This window comes from Hyla sarda, chromosome 1, assembly GCF_029499605.1.
Source record: "Hyla sarda isolate aHylSar1 chromosome 1, aHylSar1.hap1, whole genome shotgun sequence".
In the NCBI taxonomy this organism is placed as follows: domain Eukaryota; kingdom Metazoa; phylum Chordata; class Amphibia; order Anura; family Hylidae; genus Hyla; species Hyla sarda.
The window spans coordinates 278,092,407-278,119,128 of record NC_079189.1 but is presented as its reverse complement, the minus strand read 5'-3'; the positions used below and the strand labels follow the sequence as shown (position 1 = coordinate 278,119,128).

Here is a 26,722-nt window from a genome sequence, read left to right as displayed (position 1 = left end):
ACATTGGACAGGTCAGTGCTGGTAACACATCATGTAATGTACTGAACTGGCTTAATGTAGAGTTGGTACAAGGTAAGTTAAGTAATATAAATGTAAGCAAATCTCCAGGGCCAGATGGATTGCACCCAAGAGTTCTTAGAGAGGTAAGTTCAGTAATATCTGTACCCCTGTTCATGATATTTAGAGATTCACTGGTGTCTGGTATTGTGCCAAGGGACTGGCGCAAGGCGAATGTGGTTCCAATCTTCAAAAAGGGCTCTAGGTCTTCCCCAGGAAACTATAGACCGGTAAGTTTAACGTGCATTGTGGGTAAATTGTTTGAAGGACTTATACGGGATTACATACAGGAATACATAGGGGATAATAGTATTATAAGTGATAGCCAGCATGGGTTTACTAAGGATAGAAGTTGTCAAACCAATCTAATTTGCTTTTATGAAGAGGTGAGTAGAAGCCTTGACAGAGGAATGGCTGTGGATATAGTGTTTCTGGATTTTGCTAAAGCATTTGATACTGTCCCTCATAGACGTCTGACAGGTAAGTTAAGGTCTTTGGGTTTTTGAAATTTTAGTTTGTAACTGGATTGAACACTGGCTCATGGATCGTACCCAGAGAGCAGTGGTCAATGATTCGTACTCTGATTGGTCCCCGGTTATTAGTGGTGTACCCCAAGATTCAGTACTGGGCCCGTGGTTGTTTAATTTATTTATCAATGATATAGAGGATGGCATTAACAGCTCTGTTTCTATCTTTGCAGATGACACCAAGCTTTGTAGCACGGTACAGTCTTTAGAGGATGTGCATAAGTTACAAGATGACTTGGATAGACTAAGTGTCTGGGCATCCACTTGGCAAATGAGGTTCAATGTGGATAAATGTAAAGTTATGCATCTGGGTACTAATAACCTGCATGCGTCGTATGTCTTAGGGGGGATTAAACTGGCAGAGTCGCTGGTAGAAAAGGATCTGGGTGTACTTGTAGATCACAGACTACAGAATAGCATGTAATGTCAGGCTGCTGCTTCCAAGGCCGGCAGGATATTGTCATGTATCAAAAGAGGCATGGACTCAAGGGACAGGGACATAATACTCCCCCTTTTTAAAGCATTGGTACGGCCTCACCTGGAATATGCTGTTCAGTTTTGGGCACCAGTCCATAAAAGGGACACTGTGGAGCTGGAAAGGGTGCAGAGAAGCGCGACTAAACTAATATGGGGCATGGAACATCTTAGCTATGAGGAGCGATTAAAGGAGTTACAATTGTTTAGTCTTGAGAAGAGACGTTTAAGGGGGGATATGATAAACGTATATAAGTATATTAATGGCCCATACAAAAAATATGGAGAAAAACTGTTCCAGGTTAAACTCCCCCAAAGGACGAGGGGGCACTCCCTCCGTCTGGAGAAGAAAAAGTTTAGTCTCAAGGGGCGACATGCCTTCTTTACCATAAGAACTGTGAACTTATGGAACAGTCTACCTCAGGAACTGGTCACAGCAGGAAAAATAAACAGCTTTAAAACAGGATTAGATACATTCCTGGAACAAAATAACATTAATGCTTATGAAGAAATATAAAATCCCATCCCTTCCCCAATATCGCGCCACACCCCTACCCTTCAATTCCCTGGTTGAACTTGATGGACCGTACTAACTATGTAACTATCTCGTCCTCCTATCTCGACCTCCTATCCCGACCTCCTATCCCGTCCTCCTATCTTGTGCTCCTATCTCGACCTCCTATCTCGACCTCCTATCTCAACCTCCTATCTCGACCTCCTATCCCGACCTCCTATCCCAACCCGTAAAAATGTTTACCAGGTATTGAAATATCTCCAGCCATACAGAAGTTATGTGGGAACATACATTTCCCATTGATTTGCATGGGACTTTAAACAAAAACCCCAACCCTCATAAATGGGGGTAGTTAAGGGTTAAATTAACTATCCTATATTTTAAGTGGACATATAAGTAACATTTGACCAAGTATTATCGAAATATCTCCAGCCATTTGGAAGCTATGCAGTAGCATATATTTCTCATAGACTTGTATGGGACTTTAAACAAAAACCCCATCCCTGGCAAATGGGGGTGGGTAAGGGTTAAATCACCTATCCTATGTTTGTTGTTGACATATAAGTAACATATGTGCCAAGTTTCATGTTAATATCTTTAGCCCTCCGATCCCGTCATCATATCTCAACCTCATATCCCGTCCTCACATCTCATCCTCATCCCGTCCTCATACCCCGTCCTCCTATTCCGACCTCCTATCTCGACCTCCTATCCCGACCTCCTATCCTGTCCTCCTATCTCGACCTCCTATCCCGACCTCCTATCCCGACCTCCTATCCCTACCTCCTATCCCGTCCTCCTATCCAGTCCATCTAACCCAACCTCCTATCCCGTCCTCCTATCACGAACTCCTATCCCTACCTCCTATCCCATCCTCATATCCCGTCCTCCTATCTTGACCTCCTATCCCGTCCTCCTATCTCGACCTCCTATCCCTACCTCCTATCCCGTCCTCCTATCCAGTCCATCTATCCCGACCTCCTATCCCATACTCCTATCACGTCCTCCTATCCCGTCCTCATATACCGTCCTCCTATCCCGTCCTCATATCCCGGTCCTCATATCCCGGTCCTCCTATCCCGTCCTCCTATCCCGACCTCCTATCCGACCTCCTATCCCATCCTCCTATCCCGACCTCCTATCCCGACCTTCTATCCCGTCCTCCTATCCCGACCTCCTATCCCGACCTCCTATCCCGACCCGTAATATGTTTACCAGGTATTGAAACATCTTCAGCCATACAGAAGTTATGTGGGAACATACATTTCCCATTGATTTGCATGGGACTCACAAATGAGGGTAGTTAAGGGTTAAATGAACTATCCTATATTTTAAGTGGACATATAAGTAACATGTGACCAAGTATTATCGAAATATCTCCAGCCGTTTGGAAGTTATGGAGTAACATATATTTCCCATTGACTTGTATGGGACTTTAAACATAAACCCCGCCCCTTGCAAATGGGGGTGAGTAAGGGTTAAATCACCTATCCTATGTTTGTTGTTGACATATAAGTAATATGTGTGCCAAGTTTCATGTTAATATATTTAGCCGTTTGGACGTGATGCTGGAACATACACACATACATACACACACACACACGTTGAGTTTTATATATATACTAGTTGAGTACCCGGCGTTGCCCGGTTTTTCCTTCCTAATCCTTGTTGGGGAGGAAAATAAACAAAGGAGGAAGCTTTTGACTTCATATCCCAACCTCCTATCCCGACCTCCTATCCCGTCATCATATCCCGTCCTCCTATTCAGTCCTCCTATAACGTCCTCCTATTTCGATCTCCTTTCCCCGACCTCCTATCTCGACCTCCTTTCCCGTCCTCCTTTCCCGTCCTCCTTTCCCGTCCTCATTTCCCGTCCTCATTTCCCGTCCTCATTTCCCATCCTCCTTTCCCATCCTCCTATCTCGACCTACTATCCCGTCCTCCTATCTCGACCTCCTATCCAGTCCTCCTATCCCGACCTCCTATCCCAACCTCCTATCCAGTCCTCCTATCTCGACCTCCTATCTTGACCTATACCGTCCTCCTATCCCGTCCTCCTATCGTGTCCTCCTATCGCGTCCTCCTATCCCGGTCCTCCTATCCCGACCTCATATCCCGACCTCCTAACTCAACCTCCTATCCCGACCATCCCGTCCTCCTATCTTGACCTCCTATCTTGACCTCTCATCCCGTCCTCATATTCCGACCTGTAATATGTGACCAGGTATTGAAATATCTCCAGCCGTACAGAAGTTATGTGGGAATATACATTTCCCATTGATTTGCATGGGACTTTAAACAAAACCCCCAACCCTCACAAATGGGGGTAGTTAAGGGTTACATAGTTACATAGTTAGTACGGTCGAAAAAAGACATATGTCCATCAAGTTCAACCAGGGAATTAAGGGGTAGGGGTGTGGCGCGATATTGGGGAAGGGATGGGATTTTATATTTCTTCATAAGCATTAATGTTATTTTGTTCCATGAATTTATCTAATCCTGTTTTAAAGCTGTTAATTGTTCCTGCTGTGACCAGTTCCTGAGGTAGACCGTTCCATAAATTCACAGTCCTCACGGTAAGGAAGGCGTGTCGCCCCTTGAGACTAAACTTTTTCTTCTCCAGACGGAGGGATATCCTATATTTTAAGTGGACATATAAGTAACATGTGACCAAGTATTATCAAAATATCTCCAGCCGTTTGGAAGTTATGCAGTAATATATATTTCCCATTGACTTGTATAGGACTTTAAACATAAACCCCGCCCCTGGCAAATGGGGGTGAGTAAGGGTTAAATCACCTATCCTATGTTTGTTGTTGACATATAAGTAACATGTGTGCCAAGTTTCATGTTAATATGTTTAGCCGTTTGGACGTGATGCTGGAACATACACACACACATACATACATACATACATACATACATACATACATGCATACACACATACACATGTTGAGTTTTTATATATAGATATATATAGATTAAAGGGGTACTCTGCTGGAAAACATTTTCAATTTTAAATCAACTGGTGCCAGAAAGTGAAACAGATTTGTAAATGACTTCTATCTTAATCCATCCAGTATTTATCAGCTGCTGTATGCTCCACAGGAAGTTCTTTTCTTTTAGAATGTCCTTTCTGTCTGACCACAGTCCTCTCTGCTGACACCTCAGTCCATTTTAGGAACTGTCCAGAGAAGGAGCAAATCCCCATGTCAAACCTATCCTGCTCCAGACAGTTCCTGACATGTACAGAGGTGTCAGTAGAGAACACTGTGGTCAGACCAGTGGCGGATCCAGGGGGGGGGGGCAACGGGGAAACGGGGCAATGCCCCCCCCCCCCGAGATTGTTGCCACCCCTCCCGTACTATAGCATGGTGGAGCGGGAGCTGTCAGCTGTCCCGCTCCACCAATCCCTAACCTTTCTCACACGCTGGGGTTGCTCCATGTCTGCAGTCAGTGAGAGTCGCGGGGACACCATCCACGGCATTACGCCCGGAAATCACGTCCCCGCAGCTCTCACTGGCTGCAATAACGGAGCGGCCGCAGCATGTGACAAAGGTGACGAGAGAGAGAGAGGTGACAGGTGAGAAAGGGGGGGCGAGCAAATTATAAGTGAGAGGGGCAAAAGTGACAGGTGAAAAAGGGGGGGGGGGAAAGCTAATTATAAGTGAGAGGGGCAAATGATGAGTGAAGGGCACATGTCAGGGGGCATTATATGTGGGGGCAAATGACAGGGCCTCCCCTGTCATGTGCCCATATAATGCCCCCCTGTCATGTGCCCCTCATATTTAATACCCCATGTCCTGTACCCTGGGGCATTATATGTGAGAGGCACATGTCAGGGGGGCATTATATGTGAGGAGCACAGGACATGGCGCATTATACGTTGGGGGCACATGACAGGGGGCATTATATGTTGGGGGCACATGACAGGGGGGGCATTATATGTGAGGGGCACATGTCAGGGGGCATTATATGTGGGGGCACATGACAGGGGCCCCCCTGTCATGTGCCCATATAATGCACATATAATGCCCCCCTGACGCTTACCTATAATACCCCTGTCATTTGCCCATCACTTATAATACCCCCTGTCCTGTGCCCCTCATATATAATGCCCCCTGTCATGTGCCCCCACATATAATGCCCCCCTGTCATGTGCCCCCACATATAATGCCCCCTGACATGTGCCCCTTACATATAATGCCCCCCTGTTATGTACCCCTCATATATAATGCCCCATGTCCGTTGCCCCTCACATATAATGCCCCCTATCCTGCCCCCTCAGGGGGCATTATATGTGAGAGGCACAGGACATGGGGCATTATATGTAAGGGGCACAGGACAGGGGGCATTATAAGTCAGGGACATATGTCAGGGGGGCATTATATGTGCATTATATGGGCACATGACAGGGGGGGCTGTCCTGTGCCCCCACATATAATGCCCAATGTCCTATGCCCCTCACATATAATGCCCCCTGAGGGGGCAGGACAGGGGGCATTATATGTGAGGGGAACATGACAGGGGCATTATATGTGAGGGGCACAGGACAGAGGGCATTATTATTATGTTGGGGGGGGGAGCAAGACGGGTTATAATTATTATATGTGGGGGCACAGGATGGGGCATTATTACTATATATGAGGGGCACAGAGTGTTTTGCATTTCAGAGGTTTAGGCCGGCATTTATCATTGTAGGTGTAAGTGAAGTATTTTTCTACACCTTTTTTTGTGTACTGGTAATGTGTAGGAGCACCACATTTATTAAATGTTCACAGACCATTTGATAAATTTTGTGCAGGTCACATTTTCTGAATTTTTTTGCGCCTTTTCACAAAAAGGTGCAGTTCATAAAACCCGTCCATATCATGTGTATTGCCAAAATCAGTGGATTGCAACTGAAGCGCAAAAAAGGCGCAAATAAACCCTGCTTGCGCCTTTTTTTCACAATTTTTAGACACAAAAAACTGTCTAAAGACAATTATACATGTTGGCCATAGTGTATATTATAAGGAATTTTTGGGGTAGTATGGCTTTTATGGGTCACAATACATTACGGTATTGTATTCAGAGGGTGCATGGCAAGGTTATATTCAGAGAGCACAGTATGTGGTAGTATTTTATTCAGAGAGTACAGTGTTGTAGTAATATATTCAGAGGGTTCAGTGTGTAGTAGTATTATTTTCAGAGGTTATGGTGTGTGCCGGTTTTATATACAGAGGGTACGGTGTGTGGCGGTATTATATTCAAGGAATACAGTGTTTGGCAGCATTATAATAATTATTGTTTTCATATAGAGGATCAGAATCTGCTGACATAGAAACTCTCTGGGTATAAAGTTCTGATGAGTGAACATTTAGCTGGAACAAGTCCTGGCGGTATGTACCATCTGAATTATATATGGAAAGACTATAGAGAAGACATCACCTGTAGTCACTGATATCATTGTGTATTCTCCTCACTATAGAGAAGACGGCACCTGTAGTCACTGATATGCTACATCATCATCATCATGCTACAGCGCGGGCATCTCAACATGCTACAGCACGGGCATCACAACATGCTACAGCGCGGGCATCACAACATGCTACAGCGCGGGCATCACAACATGCTACAGCGCGGGCATCACAACATGCTACAGCGCGGGCATCACAACATGCTACAGCGCGGGCATCACAACATGCTACAGCGCGGGCATCACAACAAGCTACAGCACGGGCATCACAACATGCTACAGCGCGGGCATCACAACATGCTACAGCGCGGGCATCACAACATGCTACAGCGCAGGCATCACAACATGCTACAGCACAGGCATCACAACATGCTACAGCGCGGGCATCACAACATGCTACAGCGCGGGCATCGCAACATGCTACAGCGTGGGCATCGCAACATGCTACAGCGCGGGCATTGCAACATGCTACAGCACGGGCATCACAACAAGCTACAGCGCGGGCATCGCAACATGCTTCAGCGCAGGCATCGCAACATGCTACAGCGCGGGCATCACAACATGCTTCAGCGCGGGCATCACAACATGCTACAGCACGGGCATCACAACATGCTACAGCGCGGGCATCACAACATGCTTCAGCGCGGGCATCACAACATGCTACAGCGCGGGCATCACAACATGCTACAGTGCGGGCATTACAACATGCTACAGCGCGGGCATCACAACAAGCTACAGCATGGGCATCACAACATGCTACAGCGCGGGCATCACAACATGCTACAGTGCGGGCATCACAACATGCTACAGCGCGGGCATCACAACATGCTACAGCGCGGGCATCACAACGTGCTACAGCGCGGGCATCACAACATACTACAGCGCGGGCATCACAACATGCTACAGCGCGGGGATCACAACATGCTACAGCGCGGGGATCACAACATGCTACAGCGCGGGCATCACAACATGCTACAGCGCGGGCATCACAACATGCTACAGCGCGGGCATCACAACATGCTACAGCGCGGGCATCACAACATGCTACAGCGCGGGCATCACAACATGCTACAGCGCGGGCATCACAACATGCTACAGCGCGGGGATCACAACATGCTACAGCGCGGGCATCACAACAAGCTACAGCGCGGGCATCACAACGTGCTACAGCGCGGGCATCACAACATACTACAGCGCGGTCATCACAACATGCTACAGCGCGGGGATCACAACATGCTACAGCGCGGGCATCACAACATGCTACAGCGCGGGGATCACAACATGCTACAGCGCGGGGATCACAACATGCTACAGCGCGGGCATCACAACAAGCTACAGCGCGGGCATCACAACGTGCTACAGCGCGGGCATCACAACATACTACAGCGCGGTCATCACAACATGCTACAGCGCGGGGATCACAACATGCTACAGCGCGGGCATCACAACATGCTAAAAAAATCAGGGCCTGTATCCCTTAATGTTATGTTTTTGCAAATATTCATCCAGTTGCTGTTTAAACATCTGTACAGACTAATAAAAGCGCATCTGCAGGCAGAGGATTCCACATCCTTATTATTGTTCTTATTGTAAAAAACCCTTTCCTTTGCCTTAGACAAAATCTCCTTTCTTCCAGTCTAAAAGTTGCTGAGTTGCCCATAGCAACCAATCAGATCGCTTCTTTCATTTGTAAAAAGGCCTTGGTTGCTATGGGCAACAGGAGAACTTTTCCTCTGGACAGGTTGTGATAAATCTCCCACTAAATGTACGACCATGTGTCCTCTGTGTAGTCCTGTTTATGTAAACATTCTAATATATTATACGTAAACTGCTTAAAATGTCTTATGATCTTTGTAATATTGATATATCTGTTTAAACATATCTTATCTGTCCGCAGGGAAAATCTCTGTGCGGACAGCCGTCTCCTAGATGGCTAAGCGTTCCGTGCGGTATCTGCGTGTTCATATTTTCTGCGGGGACAGAAAACGGAATTTCTGTGCTGAAAACATCTGGCATAAATATTCTGCCGTGAGCACAGCGCAGCAGAATCTTGTTGAATTAAATGGGACTCTGCTACAGCGGAATGCCCGTGCCGAATTCCGCATTGGAAATCCTGACGTTTAATATTGTAAGTACCTTAAGCAACACCTTATTTTCTGTCCGCCAACACAAAATACTCTAATAGTGCCCCTCCCGAGACTCGACTCTGGATCCGCCCCTGGGTCAGACAGAAAGGTAATTCCAAAAGAAAAGAATTTCCTGTGGAGCATACAGCAGCTGATAAATACTGACACCAGTTGATAAAAAAAAAATATATATATGTTTTCCAGCAGAGTACCCCTTTAACTGAATAAACACATTCTATTACACTTCAGCTGGTAGATCCCAAAGGATCCCTTACATTTTGGAGATTTGATTATTATTACTCATTTTGCAACCCTTTATAAGAATCTTGTGACTTGAGACACACGGTCAGTCTTCTGTAAGTTAAAAATGTTTGTGGTACGGTATGTGAAATATAGGTTTTCTGATCAAAGAGGATTTGTATACTACTATTATATGGTCTAACATTTCCATGACAAGACAACAAAGGACAATCCTTGTTCATCAACAACAGTTAACTACTGGAAAAAGCAAGTGAGTCCATGTATGCTTCTGTTGCAAGAATGTACCGAAATCCATGTTGCCATAGAAAAAGTAAAAAACAAAATGATCTAACCCTAAACAGACTGGAAAGAGAGCTAATAGAAGCTTTCTTCTGACCCTTGTTATGTCTTTCCTTATATGTTCCATTACTGTAATGTAGTATTCTACATGTACCACATAGTTTGCAAAGCTAAGCTTCTCTAGCCTTTATATAAAAAATTCTATTTATGTATGTTTTTATGTTTTTACATTTTACAGGATGGTATTCATACAGTCCTATGCATGTTGTTTCACTCCTGCCCTAAACCACGGGTTAACCCTATATATGGGGCCTCATGTATTACTGGAGTGAATTTGTATGGAGTATGGGGAAATACATTTCACTTTATTTTTTATGATTTCCCTGTAATTTTCCTGGTTTTTTTTCATCCTGTGCCCCATTCAAAGCAAATTTTCTGAAAAGTAAGTGTTTTTAATTGTTTCTCAATCCGAATGATTTATAAAATTGTTCACCCTGTTTTTGCCATCTTTTCAGGCTGCGATTTTTCACTTTTCACAAAGAAGTTGAATAAAATAAAACAAAAAAAGTTTCACATGTAAAAACACATTCCTGCATTTGAGGGAAAAATGAATGAAAAAAATCACTTTGAAACAGGGAAAACATGAGATTAGATTTAGATTAGAATTAGCCATTATTAGTTAATCTAGGCCATGTTGTCTATTTTAGCGGTTGGGCCATTAAGGATAGTTATTTTATCCAAGGGAATCAAGGAGGTAGTCAAAAGGGATTTACATGGTGGAAACATTTTCTACGAAGCAAAAATAGTGGAAAAAAAATTCATCTTACTTGGGGTGATACATAACTGCATGAATGGCCAAATGAATATTGATGGCTTTCTACCAGTGCCGGTAGGTGGGGAGTCCCTTTAAAGGGAAACTGACAGCAGGTTCACCAGCACTAAACCCAATACACAGGGTTATAGTACAGGTGAACCAGATTAAAATGATATATTACTCACTCAGATCTGGAGATACTATACTAGGGTCCATTATTAATATGTGAATTCATTTCCTTTGCCCAATGGAGGCAGAAGCCGGTGTATTGAGCATCCCTGCCTCTGTTCTCTCTTCTCTCATATGTCTGCCCACCTCATAAATATTCATAGAGTCTTTACCCTTGTGAGCGCGAGCAGATTACATTGCCAAGAAAGCTTAGTCTCCGGCCTCCATAGCACAAAGGGGGTTAATTAACATATTAGAAGTGTAGGCTACTAAAGCGTATGTCCGGAACCGAATCCCGAATCTGAGTGAGTAATACATTATATTATCCGGTTCACCTTTTACCCGCACTATAACCTTTGTATTGGGTTTCATCCGGGTGAACCAGCTCTCGTCTTCCCTTCAAGACCTGAGAAAGTAAAAACAGGTTTGAAGCAGTGTTGTTGTTTTTCTGCGTAGTAGAAACATGGACCTGAAAAAATAGACACACTAGAAGAGATGACTTCTGAGGGTGTGGTGAGCAGTTCAACGGGAACCAGACGACATGTCTGGCAATTGTAAACTGTTTTTCAGTCTTTGTTATTTTTAACTGTCCCTTTACAGCCAAAGTAGCATATTACATCTTTGCTTACTATATCCAATTTTGAAATCAATTAAAAAATAATCTAAGCTGGGTCAGTTCATCATCTCTTCCAAACTGACAACTGACTAAGAGCTCGCTTTACCCTGATGACTTCATCCAATCATTACATAATGCAGTATATCCCTATCTAGTTATAGTACAAAAAAAAAAAATACCTACCCGCTCAGACTAAATTTACTCTATGGAATTTCTGAGTGAAATTTGGCTTGAAAATTCCTCTGTATGAAATTACCATTAGTGTGAGTGGATTTTATGTTGACTCAAACACACTGCGGCATTTCAGGATTCCGGACACACCAAAAGAATGTTTACACCATGTTCATTCTTTTGTCAAAAATCACATCAATGGTGATGTCCCAAGTCTGCGGCCTTGTGCCATCACAAGCCATTACACTCCGAAGAGCCGCATGAGATATTCTGGGTGGTTATTCCGTAGTGTGAAGACAGCTTTACCAAAAATGGTAAGTTTTATTAGGTTTGGGGTCATACTAATCAATAACAAAAAAAAGACTGAAAATAACTGAATGCATAACTATATCATGTTTATTATTTCTGCCTGTACCTAAAAATATGATTAGGTCCAGGTTAAGGTATAGATTTTTTTCTCTACATTAAGAAGATATTTTTATTATGTGCCCAATCTACAGAAAACATGTTTTTTTTGCATTGGGCAAATAGAATTGGCAATTACATATGTATGAACCATAGTTTAAAGAGTACCTGTCACCAAACTAAACTTTTAATATATTGTTCTATATGTAATTATAAGACACTTTGCTATTTAATTGATGTTGAAATTCTAAACCTTTATATGTTTTTAATGTGATTGAAAAAATGGCCACTAGGTGGCTCTGTTCTGTTCCCTGCGCAAGTCAAACAGTTAGTTTGGTCTCCTCCCAGACTTGCAGAAGTCCAAACTCAGGAAGTGAATGCATGGCATTGCAGGGCACAGCTCTCACAGTCTCCAGTGACATCATGCCTGCTGGGGAACGCCCACTTTCTCCTGCCGGGAGCTCACTCAATGTGAGCAAGGGGAAGGTATGATACAGAGCTTTTTAAAGCTCGAAAAAAAAATTAAGGGCAGAAGGGGTGTTAGGGGTAGTTAGGGAATATAATTGGAGTTAGATTACAAAATATGGTTTGATGACAGGTATTTTTTTTTTTCTTTAATACTGTATCCCTCTTGGACAGAATGCTACATTTACTATAGTCGGCAAAAATGTATAGCTCTGACCTCTAACAAAGACAAAAATTGTAATATGTAAGAGGTGCCACAAATAATATTCATTTATCTCTTATGTAAATATAGAGTATTTGTGGCCTTTTTTTTTTTTTTATTAAAGTCTCTAAAAAATGTTGTGTTCCAGTATTGAAGGACACAGGACGTCCTCTTGCACAAGCCTTGCAGCAGCACATGACCCCTTCAGTCAGTTTATTATCGAAGTCGAATGAGGAAACTCCCTGTATTAGTTTCGTGGCATTTATCTAGCAATATATCTTGTTATTGTTTTAGTTATAATTTCTCCTTAGAGTTTTGAAAATAATAGTTACATTTCATTCATGTATTATTTGCCAGGAAACCTAGAAGATGTAAACATACATACGGCAGATTTGTGAAGCTGTCTAAAGAAAGACATTCTCTGTTTTTCATAGTAACTAATAACAGCACATCTTTCAAGAGCAGAATATGAAATGGAGGCTGCACTGTAAGTCTTTTAGGTTGGGTTCACATATCTCAATTGTCCGGCATTGTTTCCCTCCAGCGTGCTTGGTTTGATGGTTGGACACGCCAGAGAGCTTGCTGCGTTCCCATGTCAGGTGCCAGAAACAATGGATGCCAGATGCCATGCAACTGATGCATGTTGTCATCAGTTGCAGCATCAGTTGAGTCAAGATTTAGGCTGAGTTCACCTATGCCTGATGCTGGACATATATATATACATATATACCCAGCCTTAGACAGATACATAGCTCTTCCCCAAAAAGTCTGAGGTATGAAACCCAGGGTGTACACTAGAACCAACCTGATGTTATATTTATTTTTCCTGTACCATATAAATTGATGTCAATTCTACATTGTATAATAAAAATAAACCTCTACTTACTTCCAGTGCTCCTATGGTGCCTCCGGTGTCCTTTGGTTCCCGGCTGCAATCCTTTTCCTGTAAAAAAGCCTGATGTTTGGGCCTTGAATAGGAGCCCATAATGTCATACTACCGCCCAGCCAATCACTGGCTGAGGCCAGACATAGCTGCGGCTAGTACAGTAACCCCCCCCGACATGCAATGGCCCCGACATATGATAAAATCGACATACGATGCTTTTATATGTCGGGGGCCATCGCATTAACTGCTCTCCGACAGCTCAAAATGCTTAAGCTGCTGTCGGATAGCATTTTAAGCATCCCGGACAGGTTCACTTACCTATCCCCGCTGCTCCGGGTCCACTTTGCGATCCTCCGGCGTCTTCTGCATCTTCTCCGAGGTCCGGGCCTCTCTTTCCTGTGTCGTTATTACGTCCTGCGCACACCGTCCCGGCGCAGCAGCGTAATAACGTCACCAGAAAGCGAGGTACGGACACCGGAGAAGATGCGGAAGAAGCCGGGGGATCCCGAAGAAGACGCCGGAGCAGCGGGACAGCATCGGGGGCCCCTGGGATAGCATCGGGAGCGGTGAGGACGCGGTCCGGAGCAGCAGGGACAGGTGAGTATTAAATGCACTTTTTACATTGCACGAATCCCTCAACATACGATGGATTCGACAAATGATGGGTCGTTTGGAACGAATTACCATCGTATGTTGAGGGACCACTGTAACTGGCTGCTCTGCTTCATGCTTCTAGGGCTCAGATCGTCACACAACAGTCAGCGTATCGCCGGCCACAGCGATGTCCCGCCTCAGCGGTCACAGGCTGAGCGCACTGTCATGTAACGAGCCCGTGCCCTGCCTTCTCCCTGCTGCCCGAGATAATATGATTTTTAAAGGTTTCTTCTTCAGATCTATCCCTGTATAATACTGGAAGCCTAGTATGTATTTTTTAAAGGGGTACTCTGGTGGAAAACATTTTTATTTTTTTCAAATCAACTGCTGCCTGATTTACAGATTTATAAATTACTTCCATTATAAAAATGTTTTAATCCTTCCAGAACTTATCAGATGCTGTATAATACAAAGGAAGTTGTATAATATTTTCAGTCTGACCAAAGTGCTCTCTGCTGAACCCTCTAACCATGTCAGAAATTGTCCAGAGCAAAAGAGGCGTTTGCTATGGGGATTTGCTCCTGCTCTGTACAGTTCCTGACATGGACAGAGGTGTCAGCAGAGAGCACTGGGGTCAGTCTGAAAATACTAAATAACTTCCTAAGTACTTGAAGGATTAAGCTTTTTAAATACAAGTCTTTTACAAATCTGTTTATTTTTCTGGCACCAGTTGCTAACGGAATTTTTTTTTTCCCACTGGAGTACCTCTTTAAGCTTTCAGTCACCTAAAAACAACTCACAGTTATTCTAATACATTTGTGATTCTTAAATCATGTCATGGTAAGTATCTAATTTTCAAGGTCTGTAAAAGAATGACTTTTAAGGTCAGGGTTGTATTTATGTGCTGCCCTAGGCACTGATACATGCCATTAAGGTGATTCCTCATACATCATAGTTTTTCATGCAGATCAGTCACAAATATGCAGCAAAAACTGCTTGTGGATTTTGTTGCAGATTCACCATGGATCTCACAGAAAGTGATGAAATCAATCACAAATCCATAACATAATGGGATGTATTTTTTAAGAGTGGAGTGTAGTTTTCTTTGTGGGTTTTGATTCCCGACAGGTATTTTCCCAACTAATGCTTCCCTATGTTTTGCACTTTTCCCTTTGCTTTTTTTTTTTTTTTAAACTGTTGAGTTTTTCCTCAAATCCACCACATTTTTTGTGGAAACCTTAGTAAATATGTTGTGATTTTTCAAAATTGTCTGGAACACCCCCCTTTTTTGGGACCATGCCCCTTTCTCATGTGGCCATGCCCCTTTTGGGTAATTTCTTGTAAAATGAAGGGTTTTGTTTTTTTTTGGTTGCAAAATGTGTGGTGCAAGTCCCCAGAGAAAAAAGATTCGGGATCACGTTAGTAAATAAACCCCAATGAGCGGCTACAGTTGCAAATCCGTATGTTTACAATAGTTATGACCTATTCAACTAAAAGGAAAAACATTTTTTTTCTCCAAACCACAGCATGGCGGCGGCAGTAGCAACTATATTACATGTGTTTATCTTTTTTAGGGGGGGGGATGAGTGTCAGATCGTGGGGCATCTGACTACTGGAACCTACCGCTATCTCCCGTATGGTGCCCCAGCTCTCCTCATGAATTGAGGCATTCGGGTATCTCAGGCTCTCCCATAGTGATGAATGGAGGGGACATGTCAGCCACAGCTTTGTGCTGACACTTATCCCTTATCTTGATTTTTTTGATAGTTGACTACCTCTTTAACCCCTTAAGGACTCAGGGTTTTTCAGTTTTTGCACTTTCGTTTTTTCCTCCCTACCTTTTAAAAATCATAACCCTTTCAATTTTCCACCTAAAAATCCATTTTATGGCTTATTTTTTGCGTCACCAATTCTACTTTGCAGTGACATTAGTCATTTTACCCAAAAATCCACGGCGAAACGGAAAAAAAAATCATTGTGCAACAAAATCGAAGAAAAAACACCATTTTGTAACTTTTGGGGGCTTCCGTTTCTACGCAGTGCATGTTTCGGTAAAAATGACACCTTATCATTATTCTGTAGGTCCATATGGTTAAAATGATACCCTACTTATATAGGTTTGATTTTGTAGTACTTCTGGAAAAAATCAGAACTACATGCAGGAAAATTTTGCTTTTATTAGGGAAGGGGTTAAATGACCTTTATTAACACTTTTTTTTACTTTTTTTTTGCAGTGTTATAGGTCCTATATAGGGACCTATAACACTGCACACACTGATCTCTTGCACAGATCACTGGCGTGTATTAACACGCCTGTGATCAGTGTTATCGGCGCTTGACTGCTCCTGCCTGGATCTCAGGCATGGAGAAGTCATTTGTCGATCGGACACCGAGGAGGCAGGTAAGGGCCCTCCCGGTGTCCTGTAAGCTGTTCGGGACGCCACGATTTCACCGCGGCGGTCCCGAACAGCCCGACTGAGCAGCCGGGTCACTTTCACTTTAGAAGCGGCGGTCAGCTTTGACCGCTGCTTCTAAAGGGTTAATACCGCACATCGCCGCGATTGGCGATGTGTGGTATTAGCCACGGGTCCCGGCCGTTGATGAGTGGCGGGACCGACGCGATATGATGCGGGATCGCGGCGCGATCCCGCTTCATATCGCGGGAGCCGGCGCAGGACGTAAATATACGTCCTGCGTCGTTAAACGCTGTACCCCCTCAACACTATTGCCCAAAGCACAGGCTCTTGGGTGCCAAATGGAAAATACTGCCCTGGTCACTCCCCGGGTTCCACTCTGCCCATACCTCTGCACAAGAGATTGTATTGTTTAACCCTTTCAGGACCAATTTTTTTTTTTTTTAGATTTTGTTTTTTTCTCCTCGCCTTCTAATAGACACAACTCTTTTTTTCCACCTACAGACCCATATGAGGGCTTGTTTTTATGTCACCAATTGTACCTTGTAATGACATCACTCATACAGGGATGTGTTTTTTTGCACCATGATCTGCAGTTTTTATCGGGACCATTTTTATTTTGATGGCACCTTTTGATTGTGTTTTATTAATTTTTTTATAGTATATGAAGTGACTAGAGATGAGCGAATTGAAGCTGACGAACCCGAATTCATTACGAATTTCAGGAAATATTCAATTCGCAACGAATGTGAATATCGCCGCAATTCAATCGTGCAAATCGCTTCATTAAACTCCATTTTACAGCGTCCCAGGCTCCAGGGCATCTAAAATGGCAGATCCACATGTCAGTACATGGGGAAGGGATGCTGGAAAGGCGGGAAGGGAAGTAGACGGTATGACCCTGAATCACATGCAGGATGCAGCCAACAGCAGCCAGTCACCCCTGTGATGTCCCAGCCCTATATAATCGGCAGCCATATTGCGGCCAGCCACTTCATTCATTCAGTGCATACCGCATACGTACATCTAAGTAGTGTACCTGTTAATCTGTCAAGGACCTACATACTCTGAAAGTCCAGGCAAAAGTACTCATCGGCTGGTGTTGTACTCATATACTTTTTTAAGTGTGCTGTAGAGCATTTTTTTGCCCTCATAAGTGCATACTACATACCTACATCTAAGTAGTGTACTATTTTGTACCTGTTAATCTGTCAAGGATCTACATACTGTGAAAGGACAGTGAATAGTAATCACTGGCTGGTGTTTTAAAAAAAACATTACAGAGTTTTTAGGCTCATTGTAGCGCATTTTTCTGCCCTCATAAGTGCATATCGCATACATACATCTAAGTAGTGTACTATTTTGTACCTGTTAGGCTAAGTTTCCACTTGTTTTTTTTTTTCTGGCAGCTTTTGGAAAACTGCCACTGCAGTTTTTGAGCCAAAGTCAGAAGTGGATCCATAAGGGAGGAGAAGTGTAAGTTCTTCCTTTATATGTCTTATTTCTTTTGAATACATTTCTGGCTTTGGCTCAAAAACTACTGTGCCAGTTTTCCAAAAAAAAGTCACCCCAAGGAGAACTCGTCTGTCCACGAAAAATGTGGAGAGACTGACCTTTGTGAAGATGAATCAGGCATGGATCAGCCAGGATTTCCCCCCACCAATGCCAGATGCATCAGAGTAGATTGACCATGGTGCTACACCAACACTTCACAAATATGGATAGTGCCAAACAGATTTAAGGCACTGCTCCCCATTTACAAACATTCCAGCCACCTTCTTCACCTGGTAATGGCATTGCCACCCACCGCACCACTCTGTCACAGGGTAATTTTCAGGACTCCTGATGCCTCCATGCTGTTTCATTCAGCCTTTATTTTGTCTTCTTATGCTCCGGCCACCTCCAGGCTGTACCGTTCAGACACTATATGGGCTCCTTATGCTTTCCCCAGGTTGTGTCATTCAGCCAATATATTGTTTTCTGATGCTGCTGATACTGTCTTGGATATTAACTACAATTTTTACATGGTAACACTAGCAAACATAAGTGCTCAATAGAGATTTCAACATTGATCGTTTAATGTTAGGATTTGTGAAGCACTTTTATGTACGCATCCTGCCGCCTGATCGAGGCTGTGTGTTTCAGGAACTACTTGGCTTACTGATGCTGCTGGGCCCGTGCCTAAATTTTTTTTATGTTAGCACAAGCTAACATACATCTTCTATACAGATTTCAATATTCACCTTTTCATGTTAGGGGTTGTGAAGCCCCTTGTGTACTTCTGCTGATGCCTGCTCCAGGCTGTGTGTTTCAGCAACTATATGGTTTAGTTATGATGCTGGGCCTGTGCCTAAAAATGTTTTATGTTAGCACTAGCTAACATACATCTTTTATACAGATTTCAAAATTAACAGTTTAATGTTAGGGGTTGGGAAGCCCTCTTGTAAACTCATGCTGATGCTTGCTCCAGGCTGTGTGTTTCAGGAACTACTGTGCTTAGTGATGCTGCTGGGCTTGGGCCTTAAAGTCTTTGATGATAGCACAAGGTAACATACCTCTTCAATAGAGATTTCAACATTGATCTTTCAATCTTAGGGGTTATGAAACCCCCTTGTGTACTGCTGATACCTGCTCCTGACTGTGTGTTTCAGGAACTTCTTGGCTTACTGATGCTGCTTGGCTTGGGCCTTAAATTTTTGGATGTTAGCACTAGCTTACATACATGCTTCATTGAAATTTCACCATTGTTCTTTCAATGTAAGGGGTTATGAAACCCTCTTGTGTACTGTTGATGCCTGCTCCTGACTGTGTGTTTCAGGAACTTCTTGGCTTACTGATGCTGCTGGGCTTGGGCCTTAAATTTCTGGATGTTAGCACTAGCTTACATAAATTCTTCATTGAGATTTCAATGTTTATCTTTTAATCTTAGGGGGTTATGAAACCCTCCTGTGTACTCCTGCTGCTGACTGCTCCTGTCTGTGTCATTCAGCAACTACATGGTTTAGTGACGCTGCTGGGCTTGGGTCTTAAATTTTTGGATGGTAGCACTAGCTAACATGCATCTTCAATATAGATTTCAACATTCACCTTTTAATGTTATGGCTTGTGAACCCCTCTTGAGTACTTATGCTGCTGCCTGCTACTGTATGTGTCATATAGCAACTACATAGTTTAGTGATGCTGCTGGGCCTAGGACATTACCTATATATATATATATATATTATTGTAGCACTAGGTACCATACATCTTCAATTGACATTTCAAAATTCATTTTTTATTATTAGAGATTGTGAGGCCCTATTGTCTCCTCATCTGCCGCCAACTCCAGGCTGTGCCATTCAGACACTATATGGCCTCCTCATGCTTCAGCCACCTCCAGACTGTGTCACTCAGCCACTATATGGTCTCCATATATTGACTGTGTATTGTAGGAAACATGTGACTATCCTTGAGTTACTCTCCCAGCATTATTGCTATGTTGATACTAGGCCAGTAATAAAAGGAATATTGCCAAGGACTAGCAGAAACAGGGAACTGTGGATACTGACCACTGGCCGTTGGAATAGACAGACTATCCCAGGTGATAGATTTACCATTTTGAAGTTCTTCAGTTCCAGTAGGCTTTAAGTCGTTCATTCTTTGTTGTGGTTCTTCAGTTGCAGAATTAAGTTGTATCATGTTTTCCTGTTCCTCCGATGAGCTAATGTTACTGGAGCACACAATACTCATTTTGTCATCTAATGAAGGATCCTTTTCTTCAGAGAATGTATGTATCATTTTACTATTTTGAATTTCAGGTGGTATTCTGACAATTTCTGATTATAAAGCAACTTGGTAATCTGGGACACAGGTAAAAATAAGTATTTTTAAGTGTACTGTAGCACATTTTTCTGCCCTCATTAGTGCATACCACATACTTCATGTAAGTAGTGTACTATTTTGTACCTGTTGATCTGTCAAGGGTCTATATACTGTGAAAGGACAGCCAATAGTACACACCTGCTGCTGTTCTAGACAAATACTGTTTTAAGCGAAGTGAAGCATATTGCACTCCCCTCATTTACGCAATAAGTATGTCAGACAGAGTAGTAAAATTTCAATTACAAAATCCATAATATAAATTAAAAAAATCTTACATTTAAAAATCATAAGTTTCAATGGTCTCGTCATGCTGCTGCCAACTCCAGGCTGTGCCATTCAGACACTATATGGTTTCCTCATGCTTCAGCCAACTCCAGCCTGTGTCATTCAGGCAATATATGGTTTACTGATGCTGCTGGGCCTGGGAATAAAAAAAATTGTTATAGTACCACTAGCTACCAAAAAGCTTCAGTTTAAATTTCAAACTTCGTCTTTTCCTCTTAGCGATTGTGAAGCCCTGGGGTCTCCTCATGCTTCAGCCAACTCCAGGCTGTGTCATTCAGCCAATATATGGTTTCCTGATGCTGCTGGGCCTGGGAGTAAAAAATTTTGTTATGGTGGCACTAGCTACCCAAAATCTTTGGTTTAAAATTCAAACTTTGTCTTTTTTTCTTAGGGATTGTGAAGCCCTGGTGTCTACTCATGCTGCTGCCAACTCCAGGCTCTGCCACTCAGGCAATGTATGATTTACTGATGCTGCTGGGACTGGGTTTGAGAATAAAAATTTTGTTATGGTAGCACTAGCTACCCAAAATCTTCGGTTTAAATTTCCGAATTAATTTTGTAATCTTAGGGGTATCTTCACCCAATATTCAATACCCAATATCTTCACTTTAAATTTCAAACTTTGTCTTTTTTTCTTAGGGATTGTGAAGCCCTGGGGTCTCCTCATGATTCAGCCAACACCAGGCTATGCCATTCAGACACTATATGGTCTCCTCCTACTGATGCCACCTCCAGGCTCTGTCATTGTGCTGCCATGTGACTCCTTGTTAGATTAGGTCCTTTGTACAAACACACCGGGGCTCAGGACACTAAAACTTGGGAGTTAAAAGTTCCATATCAAAATCCTCAATTTCAATTTCAAAATCTTAGATTTCTATTTAAAATTCTTATATTTCAATGGTCTCCTCATACTTTAGCCAACTCCAGGCTGTGTCTTCAGGCAATATATGGTTTACTGATGCTGCTGGGCCTGGGTCTGGGAATAAAAATTTAGTTTTTTTATTGTAGCACTAGCTACCCCAAATCTTCTGTTTAAAATTCAAACTTCGTCTTTTTTTTTTTTTGTAGGGATTATGAAGCCCTGGAGTCTACTCATGCTGCTGCCAATTCCAGGCTGTGCTATTCAGGCAATATATGGTTACTGATGCTGCTGGGACTGGGAATAAACATTTTGTTATGGTTGCACTAGTTACCCAAAATCTTTAATTTCAGGATTCATCTTATAATTGTTGTGATTCTGAAGGCCTAGTGTCTACTCATGCTGCTGCCAACTCCTGGCTGTGCCATTCAGACTCTATTTGATCTGCTCATGCTTCCAACACCTCCACACTGTGTCATTCAGACACTATATGGTCTACTCATGCTGCCAACACCTCTAAGCTGTATCATTCAGCCACTATATGGTCTCCTCGTGCTGCCAACACCTCCACGCTGTGTCATTCAGCCACTATATGGTCTCCTTGTGCTGCCAACACCTCCACGCTGTGTCATTCAGCCACTATATTGTCTCCTCATGCTGCCAAAACCTCCACTCTGTGTCCTTCAGTCACTATATGGTCTCCTCATGCTTCAGCCTCATCCAAGCTGTGTCATTCAGCCACTATATCATCTCCTCATGCTGCCAACACCTCCACGCTGTGTCATTCAGCCACTATATGGTCTCCTCATGCTGCCAACACCTCCACGCTGTGTCATTCAGCCACTATATGGTCTCCTCATACTGATGCTACCTCTAGGCTTTGTCATTGTGGCGCTCTGTGGCAGTGATTCTAAAAGTGATGCCGATAATCTGCATGTCATTCTGAATAACAGTAATAACAGTATTATTTCACTACCCCAGCATACTCCATATGCATGTGAGAACACAGCAAAGTGTTCTACACCCCTATTGAGGCTCTCTGTAGACCAGAAATAGCCATTTTTAATATAGATTCGCTGCAAATAAATTTGGATCAAAAAAAAATTTCGGAAAATTCGGCAAATCGGCCGAATCGAATTTTTCAAACGTTCGCTCATCTCCAGAAGTGACCAAGGATATACATTTCGAAAATTTTGAATTTTTTACACTTGCTTCTTTGACCATGCAGTTTAATTAGCATATTTTAATAGTTCAGACACTTAAACAAAGTGGCGATACCACACACATTTATGTGTGTTTCTTTTTTAAATTTTTTTCAATGAAAAATGGGAAAGAAGGGGTGATTTAAATATATATTACTTTTAGGAAAAATAATTTACTCATTTTTAGGGGACTATAACATGCAATCTTTAGATTGCATACATTGTTTAAACTACTAATACAGGACAAAAGTGAAGAAGCATTAAAAAGCTATAGAGAAAAATGTAAAATATTTAAAAAACTGATAAAGGATGCAGAAAGACTCATTGCCAAAGAGAGTAAAACTAACCCCAAAATGTTCTTTAACTATATAAATAGCAAAAAGGTCAAAACTGAAAGTGTTGGCCCTTTAAAAAATGATGAAGAAGAAATTATAAACGGGGATCAGGAAAGAGCAAATATATTAAACAAATCCTTCTCCACTGTATTCCCCAAGGAAAATTAAATGCCAGGTGAAATACAGTAAGATAAGGTAAACTCCCCAGTACAGTTCACCTGTCTAACCCAGGAAGAAGTACAGTGCCGCCTACAAAAATCTAAATAGACAAATCACCAGTTCCAGATGGCATTCACCCCCCGTGTTCTAAAGGAATTAAGTATTGTAATAGATAGACCCCTATTTTTCATATTCAGGGACTGTTCCCCAGGACTGGCGCATGGCAAATGTGGTACCAATATTTAAAAAGGGGTCAAAAGGTGACCCCAGGAATTATAGACCTTTTAGTTTAACCTCTGTTGTATGTAAATTGTTTGAGGGTTTTTTATGAGATGCTATTTTGGAATATGTGAAGAAGAAGAGACTAAGGCGGCACTGCTCTGTTCGGCCATTAACAGGTGACCAGGTGTGGAATGATAGTAGCTTAGACCAGTTCTCTATCCTATAGTGAGTCGGCGGTGGTGCTAGGATGTAATGAAATAGATATCAACGTATGAGATATAAAGATAAGACTGAAAAATGTCCGCACTTACCACTCAGTATGCGACTCGATGCTCCTAGGACAGAGGCTGACCGAGGATAAGGGCTGTAGAGATGAACGGCGCTCGGAGGCTAACTATCAGTTTTTTCGTGCAGATCTGGAGGCCGGATGAAGCGCAGATCTGCACGAAAACACCGGTAGTTATCCGTATCCTCGGACAGCCCCGGTCCTAGGAGCATCAAGTCGCATACTGAGTGGTGAGTGCGGATATTTTTCAGTTTTATCTTTATATCTCATACGTTGATATCTATTTTGGAATATCTTGATAAAAAAAAATGTATGACCCCATATCAGCATGGCTTTTTGAGGGATCGGTCCCGTCAAACTAACCTGATCAGCTTTAATGAGGAGGTGAGCTCCAGACTGGGCCAGGGGGAATCTCTGGATGTCGTATATCTGTATTTTTCCAAAGCATTTGAACCGGTTCCACATAGAAGGTTGGTGCATAAAATGAGAGGGATTGGGCTGGGGGAGAATGTGTGTAAGTGGGTAAGAAACTGGCTCAGTGATAGGAAACAGAGGGTGGTTATTAATGGTACTTATTCTGATTGGGTGACTGTTACTAGTGGGGTACCACAGAGGTCAGTCTTGGGTCCTGTTCAATTTAACATATTTATTAAAGGGGTACTCCGCCCCTAGACATCTTATCCCCTATCCAAAGGATAGGGGATAAGATGTCAGATCACCGCGGTCCCGCTGCTGGGGACGGGCAATACAGGGGCCGTAGCATCGTTACATCATGGCTCCGCCCCTCGTTATGTCTCGGCCCGCCCCTTTCAATACAAGTCTATGGGAGGGGGCGTGGCGGTCATCATGCCCCCTGCCATAGACTTGCATTAAGCGGATGGGCCGTGATGTCACGAGGGGCGGAGCCATGGCGTCACGCTGCTCCATCCCCTGTATCGCCTGTCATTACGCACAGAGCGAACTCGCTCTGTGCTGTAATGATAGCACGGTGCCGCAGCGGGGATCCCGGGGCTCCCTAGCAGCGGGACCGCGGCGATCTGACATCTTATCCCCTATCCTTTGGATAGGGGATAAGATGTCTAGGGGCGGAGTACCCCTTTAATGACCTTGTAAAGGGGTTGAATAGTAAAGTAGCAATCTTTGCTTATGATACTAAATAGAGATGAGCGAACTTTTCAAAAATTCGATTCGGCCGATTCGCCGAATTTTCTGAAAAAGTTTGTTTCGATCCGAATTTGTTCGCGGCAAATCGATGTTAAATAAGGCTATTTCTAGCCTACATACAGCCTCTATAGGGGTATAGAACACTTTGCTGTGTCCTAAAACGCATATGGAGTGTGCTTGTGCTGGGGTAGTGAAATAATACTGTTATTCAGAATAGCATGCAAATTACCGGCATCACTCTTAGAATCACTGCCGCACAGCAGCACAATGACAGAGCTTGTGGTGACATCAGTGTCAGGAGACCATATAGTGACTGAATGACATAGCGTGGAGGTGTTGGCAGCATGAGGACACCATATAGTGGCAGAATGACACAGCGTGGAGGTGTTGGCAGCATGAGGAGACCATATAGTGGCTGAATGGCACAGCGTGGAAGTGTTGGCAGCATGAGGATGCCATATAGTGGCTGAATGGCACAGCGAGGAGGTGTTTTGACAGCATGGGGACACCATATAGTGGGTGAATGGCACAGCGTGGAAGTTTTGGCAGCATGTGGACACCATTTAGTGGCAGAATGACACAGCGTGGAGGTGTTGGCCGCATGAGGACACCATATAGTGGCTGAATGACACAGCGTGGACATGTTGGCAGCAAGAGGATACCATTTAGTGGCTGAATGGCACAGCGTGGAGTTGGCTGATGCACGAGTACACTACACACCAGGGCTTCACAACCCCCCCCCCCCCCCCCCCCCAAAAAAAAAAAAAAAACACAATTTGAGAAGTTTTTGACAAAGATTTCTCATAGGTAGCACCCGCTATCCAAAAATGTGAAATTCCCAGACCCAGGCCCCACCTCTGCGGCATCAGTAACCCATATATTGCCTGAAGGACACAGCCTGGAGTTGGCTGATGCACCAGTACACACCAGGGCTTCACAATCCCCCCTCCAAAAAGAACACAATGAGAAATTTTTGTCCAAGATTTCTCATTGGTAGCACCCGCTATCCAAAAATGTGAAATTACCAGAACCAGGCCCCACCCCTGCGGCATCAGTAACCCATATATTGCCTGAATGACACAGCCTGGAGTTGGTTGAAGCAAGAGTAGACACCTGGGATTCACAATCCCCACCAAAAAACAACACAATTAGAAATTTATGACCAAGATTTCTCATAGGTAGCACCCGCTATCCCAAAAAATTGAAATTCACAGACCCAGGCCCCACCACAGCGACATCAGTAACCCATATATTGGCTCAAGGACACAGCCTGGAGTTGGCTGATGCACCAGTACACACCAGGGCTTCACAATCCCCCCCCAAAAAAACAAGACCTTGAGAAATGTTTCACAAATATTTCTCATAGGTTGCACCCACTATCCCAAATTTTGAAATTCACAGACCCAGTCCCCACCTCTGCGGCATCAGTAACCCATATATTGCATGAAGGACACAGCCTGGAGTTGGCTGAACAACTCCCCCCCAAGAACAACATAATGAAAATTTTTTGACAAAGATTTAAAAACCTTTTTTGATAAAAACAATCTCAAATGAACGAGTTGATGAGGCCCCAAAATTAAGGACGGTGGACCACCAAAAATCCTAATTTTCACCAAAAAGGATGAAGAAGCAGAATTAATACCTCTTTGTATTTTTTTTGTAAAATTTTACGTAATAAATCAGACGCAACAAGCGTTCCGTTGTGTAATGGTTATCCTTCTGGAAATTTCAAATTTATTATCCTGTTTCCCCAAAATGTAGGACATCCTCGGAAGATAAAACTTACTATACAATACCAGGACAAGCTGGTTTGCAATGGCATCTTGCACGTTACCCTTTATTCTGAAACGTGCATCCCTGCAAAAAAGTTTCCAGAGAATGTTTGATGCCCATCCGAAGATTGGCGTGAGAGATGCCC

At 43.2% G+C, this 26,722-nt stretch overlaps 1 long non-coding RNA gene across 2 annotated transcripts in view; it reads left to right on the top strand.

Moving 5' to 3' along the window:
- Positions 1–8,769: 8,769 nt before the first annotated feature.
- LOC130305285 (uncharacterized) overlaps positions 8,770–26,722 on the top strand; it is a 50,273-nt gene continuing 32,320 nt past the window's right edge. Inside the window, exons 1-2 of one of the 2 annotated variants that reach the window (XR_008854887.1) lie at positions 8,770–8,795; positions 8,928–9,158. This is a non-coding gene — a long non-coding RNA (uncharacterized LOC130305285). Of the gene's footprint in view, positions 8,831–8,927; positions 9,159–26,722 lie in introns of both variants that reach the window. The other variant, XR_008854893.1, reaches the window with a different exon arrangement.